The sequence below is a fragment of the Canis lupus genome, chromosome 10 (genome assembly GCF_003254725.2).
Source record: "Canis lupus dingo isolate Sandy chromosome 10, ASM325472v2, whole genome shotgun sequence".
Classification (NCBI taxonomy): domain Eukaryota; kingdom Metazoa; phylum Chordata; class Mammalia; order Carnivora; family Canidae; genus Canis; species Canis lupus.
In genome coordinates this window covers 57,710,026-57,733,130 of record NC_064252.1, presented here as the reverse complement: position 1 = coordinate 57,733,130, position 23,105 = coordinate 57,710,026, and the positions used below count along the sequence as shown (strand labels likewise).

Below are 23,105 nucleotides of genomic sequence, written 5' to 3'. Positions count from 1 at the left end.
GAGAAGTCAGAATGTCCAGGTTGACTAATATGCTCTAATTGCACACTTGTTTTTATTTTTAGAAGTTTTAAATGATGGTAAAATACACAAACCTAAAATTCACCTTTTGAACCATTTTTAAATACACAGTTCAGTAGTGTTAAGTACATTCCCATTGTTGTGATAAATCTCCAGAACTCTTTTCATCTTGCAGAACTGAAACTCTTGTACTCAAACAACTCCCCATTATGCCCTCTTCCCCAGCCTCTGCCAATCACCATTCTATCTCTGAATTTGACTACTCTCGCTACTTAATGTAAGTGGAATCATACAGTATCTGCCTTTTTGTGACTAGCTTATTTCACTTAACATAGTATCCTCAGGTTTCATCCATGTTGTAGCACATGTCAAAACTTCTTTTTTAAGGGTGGATAGTATTCCAGTATATGTATATATTACAATGGATCTATTCATCCTTGCAGGGACACTTGGGTTGCTTCCACCTTTACTATTGTAAATAATGTTGCTATGAACATGGGGGTGCAATCCTCAGTTGTTTTCGAAAGTGATTACTGCATGCTACAGAGTAAACGAAGACCACAGTACACATTGGATAAAGAATGGCAGAAAAAATATAGTAATAAAAATAGCCAATATTTAAGGGCTTACTATATACTGTCACAGTGCCATGCCTATCACTGGTATTAATTCTATGAGCAATGCACTATTATTAGCCTCATTCCATAGAAGGGAAAACTGAAGCACAGAGAGGTTAGTTAACTAATCCAAAGTCACTCAGCTAGCAATCCATTGGGATGCAAATCTTGGAAATGGTAGGGGAGAGTAGGTGTACTGGGAGGAGGGAAGAAATCACAGAAGTCCTATTTATGGAGCCACAGCCAAATAGTAAAGAACTCCCTGACCACTGCAGAGGGTGTAGTTTGGCCAAAAGAATGCTCAGATGTGAACCAGAAAAACCATTTATGTCACCACCTCATTGCAAACAGCTACCCTCTCTGGGCTCCTTGCTGGGGAAGGGGAGGTTGAATTGGGTGTATGAATTTCCGACAATCCCTAATTACACATGAGATTTACCATGTAGTGCTTCGTGACTTAGAGCATTACCTGGGAGATGAGGATGTAATTTAAAATGTTTAAATGTATGCTTCAGTCTTCAATATCAATAATAGTTTGCTGATTCTTACTCCACTATGCTCAAATCACTATTTATACCTCTTGAATAAAACTAAGATGACAATGACACAATACCAACAGGAGTGTGTGAGGGGAAATGAGGTCTCTCATTCAGGTGTGCCTGCCCCAACAAAAGCAAAGCAGAGAATTATGAACAGTGCTCATTGCATATATATTTATGTGATTAGGGTCATATAAGCCCCCAAACCCTGCTACTGGAGGGAATGAGAGGGGTAAATCTGAAATGAATCAATATTTTCCTCCACAGTCAAACTTTATCACTGTGAAACAAATACTGTACTTAATTGCCCTCATCATCGTAAATAATTTACTAGCTCTTTTAGTTCTATGGTTATGAGTTTAGGTTGTAGATCTTTTTGTGTTCATTTTCAGAGCATAACCCTAACTCTTGCTTGTTGTGACTAAACTGGACCCAAGGACACAAAGATATTTTTAAATACTTTTTTTAAAAAAGCCTTTTAGACATTCTAAGGTCCTGGAGGAGAGCATTTGAATGCCACGCATGTAATTTATAAATAGGTGCATGTTTGAAAACACATGAAGAACATTTCCAAGAAAAGGCTTTGCAAATTAGGCTCAAGAAGAGATTTGAGTTGCAGTATTGTTTGGATTCTTTGCAAATCAAGCTACAAATGCTTATTTGACCAAAGTCCAGGTATTTCAAATAGAGTTAACACAAATGATCGATGAGGGCTGCATTTTTTTCAGGGATATCTGTTCAATACTAACTTAAAAGTGTGTTTTCATTCAGCATTTACAGGATTTATGACTCTATTTTAAACCAAATAATTACGATGGAAACACCTTTCATATTCCCATTATGAATTTGCTTTTCGATAGAGTAACTATATTTACCTTCAGCAAAGCTACAGAATTCTGCGGTACATGGTGCATCTTCCATCTGTGGTTTCAGGAGACGTGAATTCTAGAAACCAGACAGAAGAGGGAGCTATCCATCAGGAAATTAACTGATCCTTTCAAAAATATGTCAAATAAATATAGAAGGAAATTCTAACATGACCAAGTCTTACCTTATTTGGTCTTGTATTTTATAGCAACACTACAAGTTTTCTGGTGCATTAAAAACAAGAAAGAAAACTTCCAGTAAGGGCAAAAACATTGAGCTAAATTAATGAATAGGCAAAGCATACAAACCATTTGAAGTCCAGCTAAAAATACACTCAGATTTTATGGTTGGATTTCCCACTTTATAGCAAAGTGTATAACCACAACACACCCCAAAGGCCAAAATGATATACTGCTGCCATACACAACACTAGTATTGACTTCCTATAGGACCTGATAATAAAAGGGAACTCTGACTTTAAAATTGGTAACATCTGGAAATAATGGCAAAATAGAAAAACTGTTGGGCTGCATCTGTCCTGAAAATGCTATGTAATAAGATTTACTTAATATATTTGAAAGAGAAAAAAAATGTTTTGTTCCCCAATTTGTTGCAACATCTGAAAGTTCATGAGGTTATGACCCCTCTTTAAGAAAGCATCTCCCACCACCTGCAAATACCCCAGGAAAAGCAGTTGGAAACAATAAAACACGTGCTAGTTAACGGTTACCAGGGAAACGGTTCTGGTTCACCAATCTGAGCGCCTGCGCTTCCCAGTGGCTTTGTCCGAGGGAGACATGCGCCAGCTGTTAGTGAATAACCATTGTTATAGATCATCAGGAAATCACAGTCAGCAGGCAACCCAGCCCCACTGGAAGTTTATTTCTCATATTTGTTCATCACCAGGGCAATCCTCCACCTTTAAAACATCCCCTTAGGCTGGGTTAACTAAATAATACCCAGCACCAGCAGGACCGTTTAAAGGGGGCAAATTGCAAAAAGGTCTTTGCGCAGCAGGTAGATTTCTAACTTCCATTCCAACTGCATCACCTTCCTGCCGGCTTCACTTTCCAGTGGCAATTACAGGCCAGATACCTGAAGTCATTCTCCCTTTGGATGCTGTCCCTCCTTGCTCTGGTAGGACACTCCGGCACACATGCAGCCCTCTCCTAGAGCTTTCAGAGATCATTGGCTTATTCCATGCTAGAGAGAGCCCTATGAATGGTAATTGAAGGACTCTACAAGGCAGTTTGGTGCTGCCATCAGATGAGGGTCTGAGAGGACAAAACAAGGGGACCCTACCTCACCAACACACACTCCAAACAGAACAGCCTCCACTTTTACCAATTTTATGTATTTTTAAAAGATTTGTAAATTCATAGATTTTTCTCTGAAACAAGATCATATTGCCTTTTTAAAGTTTAAAAGCCAGTGAGTTCCAAACCCAGATATCAGACTCAACTTGAAAAATAGATTTCTAGACTTCCATACTCCCATTTGGCATGGACAGAGCTCAGAGTCACTGCTCCATTCTAACAATAAAAGCTGAATAAACTGAAATATCAACAACTCTTCTTAGATTCATCAGAGAAGTGAATTCATAGCACAAACCAATGCCTCCACAATAGGAGAGACAGGTGAATGCAGAAAATAACAATTTACTAGAGCAGAAACCTCTATGGGAACCAGTACCAAGGTAGGAAAACCTGAAATGCTATCGAGGAATTGCCAAAGGCTCAATGTGGACAAGCCTGAGAGTTAAAAACTCCGGTAGGACTCAGTCATAGAGGGCCCCCCAAACTTTTGTGAGGCTTACATCCAGTTGTTCCACCAGGTCCTTATGGCTTATGTTGGAGAAAAACCTCCTTGTGCTTCCAGTAGGGGTAGGGGAAAAGGAACGATTTGAAAATATGCCAGAGCATCCAGTCTTTCTTAATAAGGCCTCCCCTCAGGTGAAACTATTTTACCAGAGCCTGACCCCTATTGGGGTTTTATCAGACCTGGGAGAAGCCCAATTCTAGCTCTTTCTAGCCATCCTGTTCCACCTAAGGTAGGGGAATAGGGGTACTGAGAAGCACTGTTGAAGTTCAGAGTCCAGGGGTGCAAGCTCACCAAAAAACTGAAACCTAATCATAGGACTGTAGAACGCTTCTACTTACCTAGCACCTTTCCACCATATTATTAAAGGCCTATTTACCAGTACATTACCTTTACTTTTTACCCAGTACATTCCTACCTTTCAACAAAAAATGACAAAGCATACTAGAAGGCAAAACACAATTTGATGACACTAAACAAACTTAAGAACCAGAGTCAGAAATAGCAAGAATATTGGAATTATCAGATCAGGAATTTTTTTTTAAACAATGGAAAGGAATTTACTGGAAAAAGTAGACAACATGCAAGAATACATGGCTATTGAAAGCAGAGAGATGGAAGTTTTAATAAAGAATCTAGAAGACATGGTAGACTTCAAAATACACTAACAGAAATGAAGAATGCCTTTGATAAATGAGTTGGTAGAGTGGACATAATAGAGAAAAGAATCTCTGAGTTTGAGGATAGGACAATGAAAACCTTCAAAATGGAAAAGCAAAGAGAAAAACAACTAAAAAAAGCACAAACTTCCAGTTATAAGTAAGTCAGGGGAATAAAAGGTATATCATCAGGAATATAGTCAATAATATTTTAATAATGCTGTACAGTGACAGATGATAACCACACTTACCATGGCAAGCATTGCATAATGTATAGAATTGTCAAATCACTATGATGTACACTTGAAACTAGTATAACATTGTACATCAACTACAACAATAAAAATTTTTTAAGAAGAACAGAATATCCAAGAACTATGGGATAATTGCAGAAAGTTTAACATATGTGTAATGAAAATACCAACTATAGAAGAAAGGTGGGAACAAAGGCACTATTTGAGAGAATAATGATGGAGAATGTCCCCAAATTTACATCAGACATCAAACTACAGATCCACAAACTCAGAGAATACCAAGCAGGATAAATGCCAAAACAAAATAAAGCAAAAACAAACAAAAACCACCTGTACCTGGGCATATAATTTAAAATTCAGAAAATCAATGATAAAAAAAATCTCAAAAAAAACTCAGAAGAAAAAAATCACCATATCTATAAAAGGGAAGGACAAAAACTACATTAGTTTTATCCTCAGAAACCTTGTAAGCAAGAAAAGAGTGGAATGAAATTTGTTTAAAGTGCTAAAAAGAACAAAACCCAACCTAGAATCTAATAATTTGTGAAATTATCTTTCAAAAGATGAAAAGAAATGAGTTTATCAAACAAACAAAAATTGAGGAAATTTGTTGCCAGAAAATCTGCCCTACAAAAGAGATTAAAATTCTTCAGAGAGAAAGAAATTGATATAAGCTAGAAACCTGGATCTAAATAAAGAAAAGAAGAACATTAGAAAATGAGTAAGTGAAGGTAAGATAAAAACTTTTGTTTTTCCTGTTCTCAATTGACTTAACAGGTAACAGTTCTTCAAAATAATAATAGCAACAACATATTAAATTATGTATGTTTACATGTGATTTATCTATACCTTTATAAATATATATGCTTATGTACAAATAAACTGAATTACAATGATACAGGGAATAGTATGGAGGAATATGGAATATATTGTTATTATGAAGTACACTACTTGAGAAATGGTATATTGTTACTTGAAAGGGACTTGGATTAGTGGTATTTTGCAAATTTTAGGGAAACAATGAAGAAAAGTTTTTAAAAAATATAATTTATATGCTAAGAAAGGAGAGAAAATGGAATCATATTAAATGCTCCATTAAAACAATGAAAGGCTTAAGTGTGGAAGACAAAAATAGGGGCAAAGAACAAGGACAACAAATAAAAGTCAGTAGGAAATACGGTAAACATTACTCCAACTACCTGAATAATCACTTAAAATGTTAATGGTCTAAATACACAAAAGACAGAGTATACCAAAAAATAAAAACCAACTGTATATTGTCTACATGAAAGCCAGTTTAAATATAAAGACACATGTAGATTAAAAGTAAAGGCATGGAGAAAAATATACCATGCTAACACTGATAGAAAGAAAGTGGGAGTAGCTATATTAATTTCAGACATAGCAGTCTTCAGAGCAAGTAAAGCTATTATAAAGAAAGAGGGATATTATATAAGGAAAAGGTATTAATTTTCCAGAAGATGCAACAATCCTTTAAGGTGTATGCACTCAAGAAGAGCATTAAAATATATGATGCAAAAAGCAACTGAACTACAAGGAGAAATAGATGAATCCACTATTCTAGTTGGAGACATTAACACCCTTCTATCAGAAATGGACAGATCCAGCAGCCAGAAAATCAGTTAGGACATAGTTGAACTCAACAGCACCATCAGTCAACTGGAAATAATTGACATCTATAGACTACTTCATCCAACAACCGCAAATTACACATTCTTCTCAAGCACATGGAACATTCACCAATATAGACCATGTTGTGGGCTATAAAACACAGCTTAACAATTTAAAAATAATAGAGATGTGCTTTTAGACCACAATGGAATTAAAGTAGAAATCAGAAACAGAAAGATAACTGGAAAATCACAAAATATATGGCAATTAATCAACCCACTTCTTAAACCCTAAAACATGGGCCAAAAAAATAAAAACTCAAGAGAAAATTTTAAATATTTTGAGCCAAATTAAAATGAAAACACAACTTACCAGAGTTTGTAGAATGCAGTGAAAGCAGCACGTAGAGGGAAATTTATAGCGCTGAATACATCTATTAGAAAAGAAGGGAGGGGCAGCCCGGGTGGCTCAGCGGTTTAGCGCCACCTTCAGTCCAGGGCGTGATCCTGGAACCCCGAGATCGAGTCTCAAGTCGGGCTCCCTGCATGGAGCTTGCTTCATCCTCTGCCTGTGTCTCTGCCTCTCTCTTTCTCTCCATGTCTCTCATAAATAAAATCTTTTATTAAAAAAAAGAAGGGAGCTCTAAAACCAATCATCTAAACTTCCACCATAGGATACTAAAGAAAAATAAATCCAAAGTGATCAGAAGAAAAACAATAATTACAGCAGATATCAAAGAAATTGAAAACAGGAAATCAATAGAGAAAAATCAGCAAAAACAAAAGCTGGTTCTTTGAAAAGATCAATACGATCAGTAAGTCCCTAGATAGGCCAATGACAAAAAAGAGAAAATGCAAATTACTAATACAGAAATGAAAGAGGGGATATCAATGCAAATTCTGTGAACATTAAAAGGATAAAGGGGCATTATGAACAATTCTATGCCGATAAATTTAATAACCTAGATAAAGTGGACAAATTCCTTAGAAGGTGCAATTTTCCAAAACTCAGAAAAGATTAAATAGACAATCTGAGTAACCGCTGTTGATTCAAGAAATGGAATTGATAATAATCTTCCAAACAGAAAGCACCAGGCCTAGATAATTTCTATTGTAAATTCTACAAAACATTTAAGGAAGAAATTATGCTAATTTTTACAATCTTTTCCAGAAAAATAGAATACTTTCTAATTCATTCCATGAGGCCAGTATTACCCTAATGCCGAAATCAAAGACTTAAAAGAAAATTAAAAATAGACTAATATCTCTCATGAACATAGGTGCAAAAATCCTCATGAAAATATTAGCAAATCAAATGAACAATGTGCAAAAATAATTATACACCATAATCAAGTGGGATTTATCCCAGGAATGCAAGGCTGGTTCAACATTAAAAATCAGGGTGCCTAGGTGGTTCAGTTGGTTAAGCATCTGCCTTCAGCTCAGGTCATGATTCTAGGGTCCTGGGATCAAGCCCTGTGTTAGGCTCCCTGCTCAGCGGGGAGCCTGCTTCTCCCTCTTCCTCTGCCTGCAGCTCTCCCTGCTTGTGCACTCTCTCTCTCTCTCTTTGTTAAATGAATAAATAAAATCTTTTTTAAAAAACAACATTCAAAAAAAATCAATAAATGTTTTCTGTTCAACATTCAAAAAATCAATAAATGTCATCCTTCCTGTCAGCAGACTAAAGAAAAAAAATCACACAATCATACTAATTGGTGCAGAAAAGCATTTGGTAGAATCTAACACCTGTTCATGATAAAACTCTCAGCAAACTAGGAATAGAGGCACTTCCTTAACTTTATTTTTTAAATCTATAAAAAAATTTATAGCAGGGACGCCTGGGTGGCTCAGCGGTTGAGCGTCTGCCTTTGGCTCAGGTCCGGATCCCAGGATCCAGGATGAGTCCCACATCAGGCTCCCTGCAAGAAGCCTGCTTCTCCCTTTGCCTGTGTCTCTGCCTCTGTGTGTGTGTGTGTGTGTGTGTGTGTGTGTGTGTGTGTCTCATGAATAAATAAATAAAATCTTTAAAAAAATTTACAGCAAATATCATACTTAATGGAGAACAACTTGAAGGTGTCCTGCTAAGATCAGAAACACAGCAAGGATATCCCTCTTACCACTCTTTTCAACATTGTATTAGAAGTCCTAACTAATGCAATAAGACGAAAGGAAAAACAAAAAGAAAGAAAAGAAAAGAAAGGAAAGAAAGAAAGAAAGAAAGAAAGAAAGAAAGAAAGAAAGAAAGAAAGAAAGAAAAGTATACATAGTGGGAAGGAAGAAATAAAACTGTCTTTGTTTGCATATGACATGATTATCAATATAGAAAACCCAAAAGAATTGACAAAATAACTCCCAAGAGCTAATAAGTAATTAAAGCAAGGTTGAAGGATATAAGGTTAATAAGCTAAAGTCAATTGCTTTCCTATATGCCAGCAACAAATAAGTAGAATTTGAAATTAAAAACACATTGCCATTTATATGAGTTCCTCAAAAAAAAGTGAAATATTTAGATATAAATCCAAGCAAAAGATGTACAAGATCTGTGTGAGGAAAATTACAAAGCTCTGGTGAAATATTTAAAGAAAGATCTAAATAAATGGTGAGATAGCCCATGGAGAAAGACTCAATATTGTCAAGATGCTAGTCCTTACCAACTTGCTCTATAGATTCAAAACAACCCCAATCAAAATCCCAGCAAGCTATTTTGTGAATATCAACAGATTCTAAATTTTATATGAAGAGGTAAAAGACCCAGAAGAGCCAAGTCAATTTTTAAGAAGAACAAAGTTGGAGGACTGACACTACCCAACTTAAAGACTTATAAAGCTACAGTAATCAAAATAGTGTGGCATTGGTGAAAGAATAGACAAATCAAAAAATGGAACAGAATAGAGCCCAGGAGTCACCCACATAAATATAGTCAACTGAACTTTGACAAAGAAGCAGAGGCAATACAATGGAGCAAAGATAGTCTTTTCCAATAGTGGTGCTGGAACAACCAGATATCCACAATCAAAAACAACAACAAAAACACAGACTTTATACCTTTCACCAAAATTAACTCAAAATGGATAACACACCTAAATGTAAAATAGACAAAGTCCTAGAAGGTAGCATAGGGGAAAACTTAAGTGACCTTGGGTATGGTAATAACTTTTGAGATACAAGACCAAAGACACAATCCATGAAAGAAATAATTGATAAATTGGACTTCATTAATATTAAAAACTTCCATTCTGCAAGAAAATGAGCAGACAAGCCATGGACTGGGAGAAATATTTGCAGAAGACACATCTGATAAATGTCCAATACCCAAAATATGCAAGGAATTCTTAAAATTCAACAGGAATAAAACAACTCAATGATAAAATGGGTAAAAGACCTAAACAGACATCTCACCAAAGATGATATACAGATGGCAAGTAAACATAAGAAAAGATGTGCAACATCTATGTCATGAGGGAGTTATAAATTAAAACAGCAATGAGAGACCACTGCATACCTATTAGAATGGTCAGGATCCAAAACACTGACACCCCTAAATGCTGACAAAGATGTGTAGCCTCAGGAACTCTCATTCATTGCTGGTAGGAATGCAAAATGGTACATCCACTTTGGAAGACAGTTTGGCAGTTTGCAAAACTAAGTATCTTCCTACCATATAATCCAACAGTCTTGCTCCTTAATATTTACCAAAAAAAAAAAAAACAGAAAACTTCTGTTCACATAAAAATCTGCACATAAATGTTTACAGCAGTTTTATTCATAATTGCAAAAACTTTGAAGCAAACACAAAGTGCTTCAGTAGGTGAATGGATAAACTGTGGTACCACATCCAAACAGTGGGATACTGTTTAATGACAAAAAAGAAATGAGCTATCAAGCCATGAGAAGACATGGAAGAAATGTAAATGCCTATTACTAAGTGAAAGAAGCCAATCTGAAAAGGCTACACACTGTATGATTCTGACCTTATGACTTTCTGGAAAAGACAAAAGGAGAGGGTAAAAAAATTAAGGGTTGGAGAAGAGATGGATGAAAGACAATGCACAGAGAATTTTTAGGGCACTGGAACTATTCTGTATGATGCTACAATGGCGGATACATGTCACCATAGAACACTAAAAATGACCCTAATTTAAACCATGGATTTTGAGTGATAATTATGGGTTAATGCAGGTTCATTGATTGCAATGGATGTATGTATCACTGTGATGCATGACGTCCATAATAGGGAAGGCTGAGTGTGGAGGAATAGGGAGCACATGGGAACTCCAAACTTTTCACTCAATTTTTCTGTGAACATGGAAGTTCTCTAAAAGATAAAGTTCTTTTTCTTTAAATAGAGACTTCTCAAATTCACATCTGGGAAGTTCATGTTCAGGAGGTCTTGGTTGGGGCACAGCAACCTGTCTATTCCATAGATTCCAAGATGATTCTAAGGTGCAGTCCAGGTTGAGAACTACTTGGTAGATCTTGGCCTCCTGATCTTTCAAAATATAACTGTACTGTTTGATTTTTTTTCAGACCTTTAATCTCTGGTACATGTAGTATTCTAAGTTCATCTGTGATATGTTAATGTCAGATAATCCTTATATGTCAAAATATTTGCATTTATCAAGGAGTCTCTCTGTGGAAGTGTTTAAACTAATGGGAGCCCTGTGTTATAGGCTGGCTGCCTCTAAAGAGCCTAGTTATGGGGTTAAAATGATGATGCTCTTCCAAAGATGTTCCATCCATGCCTTCTCACGGAGCAAAGAAACAAACGCGATGTCAACAATCAGGGACATGGCAACTATGATTCCATCATTCACAAGATCAATTTTCCTTCAAAAGCACAAGTGATACTGTTAGCCAGGCCTTGCAAACACATAGGAAACAAAAAGCATCGCCCAAAAAGAAAAAACAAAAAATGGCATAAGAAGCCTTATCCTCCTTCCATAATCGAGTACATTAGTCCCACCCTTTGGAGCTTAGATGATCAGAATGAAGATCATGGAGTTCCTAACACTAGCCCTTTCTTTCTACATAACCCAAAATGATGTAGCTCTCTATTTAAAAAGCAGTAAAATGGATGGAAATGTCCTCTTTTAAAACCAGATGTTTTCTATCTTTCTAAGCTCCAATTACTTCAACACGTTATTTAGCTCCACTCACATCAGATCAGGGCCACCTGTTATATCCTCTGTACACTTATGAGAGATTTAAGGTTAAGTTTGTATTTATGGTTTATCTAGAAAAGTCAGAATGCAATTGATAGGATGCTTTTAAAGTCATTTTGAGGTCAAAGGATGTGTATATGGCAGATTAACAGATAATCAAGATGCTGTGTTGTGCAGTGTAAACAAAATCAAACTTAATTTTATGATTCATTACATAAATTTGGATATAATCCAGGACTAAAAACTCATCATCTAAAATAAAACTACATGCCAGAAAAGCATAATATAGCATTGTTAGACTATAAGGCAAAAAGTTTTAAAGCTTCCATTATAATGTTTTATTAGAGGAATATTCTTTATTACCAAGATAGAGTTTTGATATTTAAATGTTCTGGTTTTGTCTTGTGTGAAGTTAAATATGTTCACTCTGATATCAATAAAATGTGACTTAATGTATATATCTATTGCTTTTCTAATGGTAAATAAGCTTTTGCAAACAACAACAACAACAACAACAAAAATCTAAGTAAATTAATGTCCATTCATTAAGTAACTGTTGAGTACCTGTGTACCTGTATGTGCCAGGACCCGTTCTTTATGCTGGGATACAACAGGGAACAAAATACACAAGGTCCCTGTTTTGGAGTCAGGTGTTGAAATAAATTTACAGCTAATGTGGGAAAAAAGCATGTTCTGACAAACGAACAACAACAATAACAACAACAAATCCCAAAGTTATAAACTTAATGATATCACAATGTTCACAGATTATTGACCTTCTGAAGTAAATATTGCTTATTGTGTATTATTCCAGCACTTTAAAAATTAGTAGCAGGTAATGGCATTTATAAGACAGCTGTCCTAAGTAGAAGAGAGATGGAGAAAACAAGTGAGAAGCATACCTCCTCATTCCACTCATCCCTTTTGTGACTAGTTAGACATGTGTGTAAATTAAGAAAGACTGGGAAACCCAATCGCAAAGTCTAACCATTAGATAAAATTGCTTGAAATTCGAGGATATTTACTTGGATTGACCATAAAGATTTCAGTGTGGCAGAAACACTGTTGCAAATGAGATTGGTTGTGGTTTGAGGAAGGTTCACTTTTCCTATTTTCCTTCATTCTCCATGGAGCTGTGTGCCAGATTCAGAGTATCCATTCTCCTTCACTCTCCTATCTGAACCCCAACCATAACTCTGTTTTCCCATTCAGTTTTGATCTTGGGTAAATTAGGTTTAAAATCTAGCTTTCCTGGAAAGATCACTGTAGAAAGAAGACAGCTTTTTTCCATCTTAAGTACAACTTCAAAAGTGACAGACTGGAAAATCTCTGCAGGCAAATGTGATGTCACTAAAGAAATCACACACTTACCCGTAGAGATTCTGCAGTCTGACATCTTCAAGCATCGAACCATTCATCAACTATGCTTTTCTGGATGCAGTCCTTTGACTTGAAAGAAGTCTGGACTGGCCAAATAACTATAGATAATTTACTGAACTTTGGCTTCTTCTAAACTAAGGGGACATACAGGGCTCATGATGGTTGAATCCCACCGAATTAATCTGTAGGATAAGAAGGTTAAAGGGCTTAAAGCTGTTAAGAGCAAGGTGTGATCCCAGACTCACAGCATCAGCATCACCTGGGAGCTTATTAGAAATGCACATTCTCATGCCCTGCCCAGGCCTCCTGAGTCAGAAACTTTGAGGATGAGCCCCAGTCATGCGTGTTTTAACAAGCTCGTGATTCACACTCAAGTTTGAGAACCACTGGCTTACAGAAAACAAAAGATTATTGCTGGAACACTGAACTCAGAGATCTTCTGATGTTATGTAATATATGAAAAAATTAGACGATGTATTCACAAAAATATTACTATGTAGGATACATGTCTTTTCTAAGGTGATTAGCTTAATAACAAGTGTAAATGTTAAGAATTGAATGGAACATCTTTCTTTAACTCTTACTTTGCCAATGGAATTGCAGAGCTCTGCAATTTTCCTTAGAAATAAAGAGTTAAGAAATCTTATTTAGGAGGAGAAAACGTTTTCATGTTTGGGAGGATTAAAAGGGTACTGACATCATTCAAGTCATGAGCCATAATTCTTATTAGATTTTATTGCTACATTCTTCACACAGCTTTGGAAAGTTATTCCTAAGAGCACAAAATATGCACTTAGACTGCACACAGAGAAGGAAAATGCTCTCACAATGAAATTATTTTAGCCTGACCCAATAATATCTGAAAGACTCAAGACTTGTTCTCTATGTAATATATCTTTTCAAAATAAGAGATGAGTTTATATGAATTTGTCTTTTTCAATATCTTCAATAATTTCCCCTCTTAACAGTCAAGTTTGGCTAAAAACAAGATCTAATTTCTGCATACTAAAAAAAATATATTCCTTTCTAATATAAAAATTGCATGGCTGAAAGGTAAAAAAAATACAAATTAAAAATTATAATCAAAGTTGGCCTTTAATGACAATGGATAAGATACACAAATTAGTTCTTCTATATGAGAATGTAGTATCTGAAATACTGGTATGCCTGTTAATCAGTAACTTCTGGTAGCATGTCAAAAATTCATCTTCGGTTTCATTCATAATGAATTCATTTGTATTATTTCTCGACCACACCAGTTTCCCATGATGTGATGGAAAAAATTGTAACATTCAAAAATTGAATTAGATCACACACAAAACGACAAGTTACTCAGATTATAAGATTTGGCTTATTCATTGACAAGTGAGAGCCCAGTTATGTCCAGAATCTGCAAAGATGGTGAAGAGCAAGATGTTTCAGAGACCTCAAACATCCTAAAAGAAGTGCATTTACTTAGATGAGGATGAAAAGGCTCTCTAAATACCAGGTTTCTTTGCTCTTATTATAATTAAATCAATTCAGTATTGATGAAATTGCTGATCAGGTACTCCAACTGGTATTTTTAAGTGTCTGTGATAATAAAAAAGGAAAAATTATTAACCAATACTACCAATTTGATATACCAAATCTTTCAGAACATGGGGTTCATTGGAGGAAACAATAAAAAGCGATGCTAGGAATTTGGCATCCCCCCAGGCAGTAGGAGAGCTACAAACTGTCTGAGAGCAACAATGTGAAACACTCTATACACATTTTCTAATTTAGTCCTCACACAAACCTGAAGAGAAAGGTATTATTAACAGTCCCATTTTGTGAGCAAAGAAACTAAAGTTGAGAAAGACATAAATGGAAAGAAAACAACATGCACAACTACACATCGGAGACAAAATAGTATGGAGAACAAACAGGGAACTATAGGTTAGCAAATCTGGGCTGGGAATCTTTGACTCCCTAATTTGTGCCTCTCTGCATCTAAATGTCCTCATCTTTAAAAACAACGCATCCTCTTTTCCTGTTTACTTCCCATGGCCAGGGAAAACACTTGCCAATGATAAAGAACTGAAAAAATGTAGGACATTGTTATAATACATGAGGTGAACTGGGCAAGCTTTGGGGATGGCCTGGTCTCTTGCTATTTCCCCCATCATAAATCCAGAGCTGTGGAAACTGCAAGAGAAAGGATGTTGCTGGAAATACTAATTTGCCCCTATCATCAGCCTCTCTCAAAACTCTGGTCACTCTCCCTCCCAGGCCCAGCCATGTTCCTTTGCCCCACTCTAGTGACCCCAAGGCCACTCATCTTTAAAGCCAGAGACACCCTTTCTTGAAGGGCTGTGCCAGACAAGTTCACATGGTCTTTCTTCTTTTGACAGGGGAGCAAATTTCCTCCATTTTGCTTTCAATGGATGTCAGGATTTTCAACAAACATGTAATTGAAATACACTAGTGCCCAAAAGCCTATGCAGAAATAGAGCTTGGCTACAAAATACCACCCCTCCAAAACCTGAAATTCCTAACAGATCTAGTCCTTCAGACACTTTACAAACTCTATCTTCCATAGAATCTTAATATTTTAACTCCAGAAAGGAAAATAATGACTACGTATTCCAACTCTATTATTTATTGAGCACTGATTGTATGCTGGGCATTTCACATGCACTGTCCCATTTAGTCTTTATAACAACCTCATATGAAATCAGATTATTAGTAGTACCATTCTGCAGATGAGAAACTGAAGCTCCTGGAGATTTAACAAGGGCCTGCAACCAGATCTGTTCGACTCCACAGCCTATCATCTTAACTGCCCAATTTTAAGGCCCAGGTTCAGTGCCCCCAAGTCACATAACTGGTTAGTGGTAAGCCATAACTAGACTTCAGTTTTCTTTGCACCATGTGACACTTGTTACTACTTGAACAGTGTATATTCTTAGGAAAGTGTCCTAAAGAATTATTCAATTTGTCATATAAGCCTAGTGGCTGACTGGAAATCCAAACTGCTAAGTTTTAATTCACCAGCTCGAGTAGGCATCGAGGAAGAAAGTTTCATGTGAATTCTCCATCTATTCATACTTTAATGGGTAAGTGCTAAACACATGCCTTCCCATTCCTGAGGACACACAAACCATCAAATTCACTCATCATTATGAAACAGGTGCCTTTCCTAATGTCTGCTGGCAACCTAAAAAGCAAGGCAAAACAAATCATTAATACAGATGGCCCTTAACTTACAGTGGTTCAACTAATGATCTTTCAAACTTAGGGTGGTGGGAAATTGATACGCATTTAGTAAAAAACAAACTTTGAATTTTGATCTATTCCCAGGTTAAGGATACATGGTACAATACTCTCTCGTATTCAGTGGTGTAGGATAAACAAGGGTAAACAACCAAGAGACTTACAACCATTCTGTACCTACTCAACTATTCTGTTTTTCATTTCACTACAGCATTCAATACATTACAGGATATGTTCAACACTTCATTATAAAATAGGCCTTGTGTTAGATGACTTTGCCCAATGTTGCTAATGTAAGTGTTCTGAGCACATTTAAAGTAGGTGAGGCTGAGCTACAATTTTCTGTAGGTTATGTGTATTAAATGCATTTTTGACTTACAGCATTTTCAACTTAGAGTGAGTTTATTGGGATACAACCCCATCATAAATCAAAAAAGGTCTACTTGTAGCACAGAAAGGATCATTTTGGGGTTTTGTAAGCCCAGGCTTGAATTGGCACTCATGAACAGGTAAATGTTACCAATTTATTACTCATCATCAAATTTCCATGTCATTTGTCAACTCTGTCTTCTGTAAAGTTTCCACTGAAGGGCCCATTAAGGATATCAAAATATGTGAAAAATAGATAAACTTTCCATTTGACAGATGCCTTTTAATTTTCTGTCTTAGTGGTCACCCACTCTGGTGACAGCCATGAATAATTTCCTTCATCTCACAAATGATCACCTACCAACATAAAAGTAGTGCAAAATGAAATCTGATCTAATAAAAAGTGTAATTAATTGCCATGACAAGTTGCAACATTAATTCCTAAAGCAAAAGAAAGTATAAAAGGACCTCTCCTGAGGGCTTTAACCAGCCTTTTGTTTTTCCCTCCTATACTTGCTCCTCACCATCTTGCCTCTTATTTTCTTTCCTTCCCGCTACCCTCATCTCTGCAAAACTCAAGAGTTGTGTTTGGTTGTAGGGAGGGATGGAGGTGAAGGGCAAAATCATTTCAACTGTTATGTTAAGACACATCATCACTTATTCATAGATTCTTCTTTCCCTCGAGGCGCACCCCCCCCTCCCCCCCGGAGGAGCGGCAGAAGAACTAAAAGGCATACTTCTTTGCCCAGGTGATTGCTTTAAGGAAACCAGGGATCCCATGTAGTTTATAACTTAGCACCATTACCATTATTGACAAATATTTGCTGAGCACACCATGTGCTTGGAACAGGGCCAAATGCTGTTATGTTTTTGAAGGCTTTAGGCAAAGAAGACAGTGTATTCCTTTTTCTAGTGGAGACTCCTCTCTGAAACTTAATTTTCAGTGCCCCAATGGTTTGGGGGGGTTGCACAAAATTATCCCTTATTTCAGGTTTTAATTATACTTAATTCAGATTTTAACATCTCATTTTTATGGAATTTTATGGATTTTAAGTGTTTTCTTCAACTTGTTTTTAGAGCAAACTCTCTTTCCTCATTTTATATATAAAACATCCTAACTGGCCCCATTTCTCTTTAAATATCTATGTTAGAGGGACAGGCATTCATTTAAGAAACTAAGCATGTGAAAACGATGAGTAGTAAATATTTATAAAGATGGTAATGTTCTCTTTCTTGACCTGGGTGGTGGTTACATGGGTGTGTTCACTTTGTGATAATTCATCAAGCTGTACACTTATGATTTGTACATTTTTCTATAAGTGTTTATTTACCTCAACAAAATAACTTAGAAATGCCTATTTATAAAGAGTCCTGACATCCCCTCCCAAACACATGCAAGCCCACATAGAATAATTGATTTCGCAGGAGAGTACTTATTTTCCCACTCCTAAAAGCCCTCATTTTTTGCCCCAGGGACTTTAACTCTTCAACCTCAATCCAAGAGATTGTTTGTAGGGCCTCTCTCTCATCAGATATTCTCGCCCCCTTTTTTTCCCTCAGGGAATTTCTTCTGTTGACTGGGTCCCTGTCTTCTCTAATAAGTCCTTATCTTATCTTAATATCTCAAAAACAATGCAAAAAAAAACGGTATCCTTCATCTTTCCCTCATAGTATGCTCTCTAGCCACCCTTACCACAAAGATTTAGCTGTCCTTTTGCAGGTGCTGGCTCTATGGCTTTCTCAGGTTCCTCTTCAAGATGGTCTCATAGGATTAAAAATGACCATGCCTCTTACTCTCGCTCTCTTTCTTTTTCTCACTGTACCTCTGGAACTTGTATTTCCAGAAAATGAGTCCCATGTTTCTTTCCAACTTCATTGAAAAGTACATTCTCCCATTTTCAACTTAGTTTCTATAAGAACCTTCCTGGATTCTATAAGAATCCTTCCTAGGATTGTTGTAAAAATCAAATGGAATAATCTACATAAAATACTAAGTTATACATACTAAGTAAAATAGACACATGGTAATCACTCATTAAATAGCAGCTTTTGTTATTGTTAATATGATTAGCTAAGGTTGTTTTTTGCTTGTTATGACCATAGGGTCAACTTAAATTCTTAACATGTGAAGGTTGTTGTAATGCTGAGAGAATAACTAAATAGCAGCTACCATTTTTTGAGTATTCTGTATCAGGCACTGTTAGGCACTGTACACAGATAATCCTATTTAAGCCTCTGATAATAGTACAAAATAGATTTGGGATCCTATTTTAAAATAAAAAACTGAGTTTTGTAGGGGTTACACCATTTGTCTGGGTCACTTGCCAATTAAATTGACCATAGAGATGCATTTGCTTCTGAAATAACCACCTTCTTGCAGGATGTGCATCCTGCCAGATTGTGGCATGGCACTCAACCCCTCAACAAGAAGCCACTGGGTTGCAATTATAGAAGATATCTCAAAACTGGCCCTTGCCTCTAAGGATCAGATAATGGGTAAGTCAGCCCTGTCACCATCTTGCCCAGAATTTTGTCTTTGAGACCTAAAAATTTGTAGACTCCAAGAACCTAATTAATCATCTTGAACTCTTTTATGTTTGTTGCCTTTACATCTCCCCCATCATCCCAAACCAAGTATCACCTTAGAAAACTGTGACAAACTTATAGACTAAAGTTTCTTCTCTGTTGCAAAAATCTACAGAGGTCTGGAATTCTAGACACTTTCCTAAAAATTTCCAGGTTAAACTTTCCTCCTTCTTTTACTATAGGTGTACTCTACAAAAGAAGGTAGGTTTAAGCTGATTCAGCCACTCATACCCCAACCCTGCTGAGTTATGATCAGTGCCTCATGTCACTGAAGCTAGTTATTGCTGTCTTTAGCCTCCAGAAAGAGGACCTTTAAAATACTCTTTATTAAGAAATGGAAGGTGGCATATACTGTCTTAAGACTTACACCCAATTATACATAGGCAATCCTTAATGTTCTGATAGCATCTAGTTTATTTATTTCTCCCCAGTTACTCATATCAATATCATTATCCAACCTACTAATGGCTTTCCTTGAAGAGGTCATTTATTCCTCTGCTTGGCTTCAGTTGTAAAAGATACACTGTGTTCCTTGAACTAGGGCTGGCTTCTTTTTAAGGCTTTCTAGAAGCTTAAACTAGAGAAGTATAAAAAGTCTTTTTTTATGGGAACCATTCTTTATATCAATTACACTTCTGCTCTGTCATTAATTGTGACTACCTATTCAAGAATGTCTCCACCATTCAGAATGTGGAAAACATGCCAATGGGAAGCTCAGCTCAATGGCAGTTCTGGCTTTGGCTTTGGGCTGGACACCCACTTATGCACAGTATGACTCAGACTCCCTTCTCGTAACGCCTTATCTCTAGACACCATTCTCCATGAATCCTTTTCTTTATTCGTAATCACTTCTAATCCTCATGCTCCTCTATCTGACCTTCTCTACCCACAAAAATCCAGAAAGTATGCACTTAATAAACAAACAAATCCATTGACAAAGATAGATGTATTCAGGGCAGCTTTACCAAAATTCAGCTTCAAACTGGTATTTAACAAAATTCCAGCCAAAATGCTCATTTGTAACTGCAGCCAACTGTTTTATTGAAACCAATTCGAAGCCAAACATTTTTTGAATGCCTACAAAGCTACAAAAATAATAAATAATGTTTGGCTGTCTTTCAAGCCTCAAGGGATTCAAAGTCCCAATCCCATAAAGAACAAGAAGGCAAGGTAAAAAGGAAGCAGACCTGAAAAAGGCTATTGCCTGGAGAGTGATTCTCATCCAGGAATCAGAAAGAGGAAGTTTGTTTGGGGAGACCAGGTGCTCCTCACAACTGCTAGGAAATTGGGATATAGAATAGAGTCGCATTGAATGAGTTCTTATAAGTCCTCTCACCCATCAGCACCTTTTGAGTTGGTTTTTATAGATTTTTCTGCCTTTGTTTTGAGTTCATTTCCAAAAGAGGGGTTGTAAAATATACTGAAATGTAACAAAATTAGTACTATTCTAGCACCAGTGTGAGTTTGAGTACCTAAAGACTTAAGATTTTTCAGAATTCTTGAAGACTAAGAGAGGATTAGATTTTTTTTTAAAGAATTGGTCATGAGTGTTTTTTTTTAAGATTTTTATTTATTTATCCATGAGAGACACTGAGAGAGAGAGAGAGAGAGAGAGAGAGAGAGAGGCAGAGACACAAGCAGAGGGAGAAGCAGGCTCCATGCAGGGGACCTGACATGGGACTCGATCCGGGTCTCACACTCTGGGCTGAAGGTGGCGCTAAACCGCTGAGCCACCAGGACTGTCCAAGGATTAGATTTCTAAACAACATGTCTCAAATGATGAGTGCTCATATCCAGAAAGAAGGGCACACTGGATTATAAAATTGCTTATATCAACTCTGGATACCATGGGGTTCTGAGAAATCATAAACATCGTACAAACTCAGAAGCCCCTCAATGTAGATATAGAGATCTCTCTAGGCCTACACCCTAAAATACCCTGGTACATCAATGAATAAATCAGTAGCTCGAGTAGGTTGGAAAAACTAGGAAAAAAGAAAATAACATAAGCATAAAAATAAGAGTGGAATTTGGGCACCTTTTCTAAAATCTAGAGGTTGGAAATTTGAAAACAAAAGTAATTGAGTGAACCAAGGCACATGATAATAAAATTAAAACTAAACCAGAATTTACTGAGTATCTACGTATCAGATTTTGTGCTAGGTAGACATTTTCATAATATTATCCCACTTAGTCATTAATAATCTCACCCCCCAAGAATTAACAATGCAGAAACTGAGTCTCCAAGAAATAAAATGATTCACCTTAGAGTGCCCCACTAGTAAGTGATAGTACCAAAAACCACACCCCAGTCTACTTCACTCCAAATCTCATATGCTTCCCAACAACTTACGGTATGTTTGAGTCAAACTTGCAGCAGGAGGAATAATCCTCTCAACTTTTCAGAAGGTATCTAAAAACAGCCAACTTTGAGTAAATAACATGATCTTCAGAGAGATATTAAAATTGCTTCTATCTGAACAGATCCAATGATCTGATAGAAATTTCTGTTACATCTCAATACAAATCTATAGAGAGTAATATCAAAGAATTTACAGAATTAAGATCACAAGTGCATACATTGCAATGCCCCCACAGATGCCTGTAGAAATACTTTACTATGGATTTGGAGACTCCTTTCCTTTGGTAATATCCCTATTATCTTTGAATAGGATGAACAGTGTTAGAAATAGCTTATTTCTTGATACTTTGCTACTATTTCTTCAGTTTATCTGGCCCATGGATTATCCAGCCACATTAGCATAGCCACTTTCTATCGTTTCCCTCCTTTTTCCTTTTAAGTGCCCATCACAACAACTTGGTAAAGGGGGCAGGGCAGCAAACGTGTCTATGCTTTCTCTTCAGAGCCTTCTCCACTGCTGTTGTGGGCATGACATACCCTATTGTCTTGGGTTCACCACAGCCTTTCATTTTCCTCATCAATGTACAGTATTTTCATGTATGATCTTCTTTTTCTACTGTTTTCCAGTAGAGGGAAGAAGAACTACATCTTTATTTTTGCTGTCTCTTTACAGTCAGTTTTCAGTGATACGCCTTCTAGGGAGAAAGGAAAATTAAATCTAAGGTTAAGAGAAAAGGAGAAGTGAAGCAGCATGTATGTTTCTTTGGGGCTGGATCTGATGTACCCTAACCCCTAGAGAAAAAAAAAAGACATGAGAAATGATAGGCCCTTGTTTTCTGCTTAGGATAAAATTTTCTTTTTGATTCTGAGCAATTTTACCCCAGAAAATAGGCTTAGAACTGTATTTTAAATGCTAAATTTCAGTGAGAAGACACTTTTACTTTTCAAAAAGTAGCCTTTTACTTAGGAGTTCATATGAAAAGCCACATTATATTCTCTTGTTCTTTCTTTCTTAGATTTTTTTTTAATTTATTCATGAGAGACATAGAGAGGCAGAGACACAGGCAGAGGGAGAAGCAGGCTCCCAGGGAGCCTGATGTGAGACTTGATCCCTAGACACTGGGGTCATGCCCTGAGCCAAAGGCAGATGCTCAACCACTGAGCCACCCAGGCATCCCTCTCTTGTTCTTTCTTAATTATTTTGTAACTTTATATCTACCTGAATTTGTTCCATGAAAATCCATCTTTCTAACTAAGCACATTATCACTATCCTTGTTCTGTCAAGTCTCAGTTATTTAGTGACAAGTTATGAGCTGGAATCTAGAATTCTTTGCTGCAACAAACATTTCTTTAGCTCAACAAATTTTTATTGTGTACCTTTTAAGTACCAGATGCCATACTGAGAATTGTATGGCTGAGACTATAAAGATGCATAACAGTGGTCCTTACATTTAGTAGTCCTTGATGAAGGAGGCAATATGTTAGCAAGAAAACACCACTGTGCATAATAGGTGTCAAAATAGAGAGGGTACAAATTGAACAGGATCACAGAGAAGGGAGAGAGAAGAGAGAAAGAAGTGTCTGATATTGATGTTAGATTCAATG

General features: G+C 36.6%; 2 long non-coding RNA genes across 2 annotated transcripts in view; one reads left to right on the top strand and one right to left on the bottom strand.

The window, feature by feature from the left end:
* LOC118350084 (uncharacterized) overlaps positions 1–23,105 on the bottom strand; it is an 87,246-nt gene that overhangs the window by 24,841 nt on the left and 39,300 nt on the right. The window contains exon 2 of the long non-coding RNA XR_004803241.2: positions 2,050–2,119. This is a non-coding gene — a long non-coding RNA (uncharacterized LOC118350084). The remainder of the gene's footprint in view (positions 1–2,049; positions 2,120–23,105) is intronic.
* Positions 1–23,105, top strand: part of LOC112672495 (uncharacterized) — a 38,743-nt gene that overhangs the window by 14,453 nt on the left and 1,185 nt on the right. Inside the window, exon 3 of the long non-coding RNA XR_003144314.3 lies at positions 18,932–19,047. This is a non-coding gene — a long non-coding RNA (uncharacterized LOC112672495). The remainder of the gene's footprint in view (positions 1–18,931; positions 19,048–23,105) is intronic.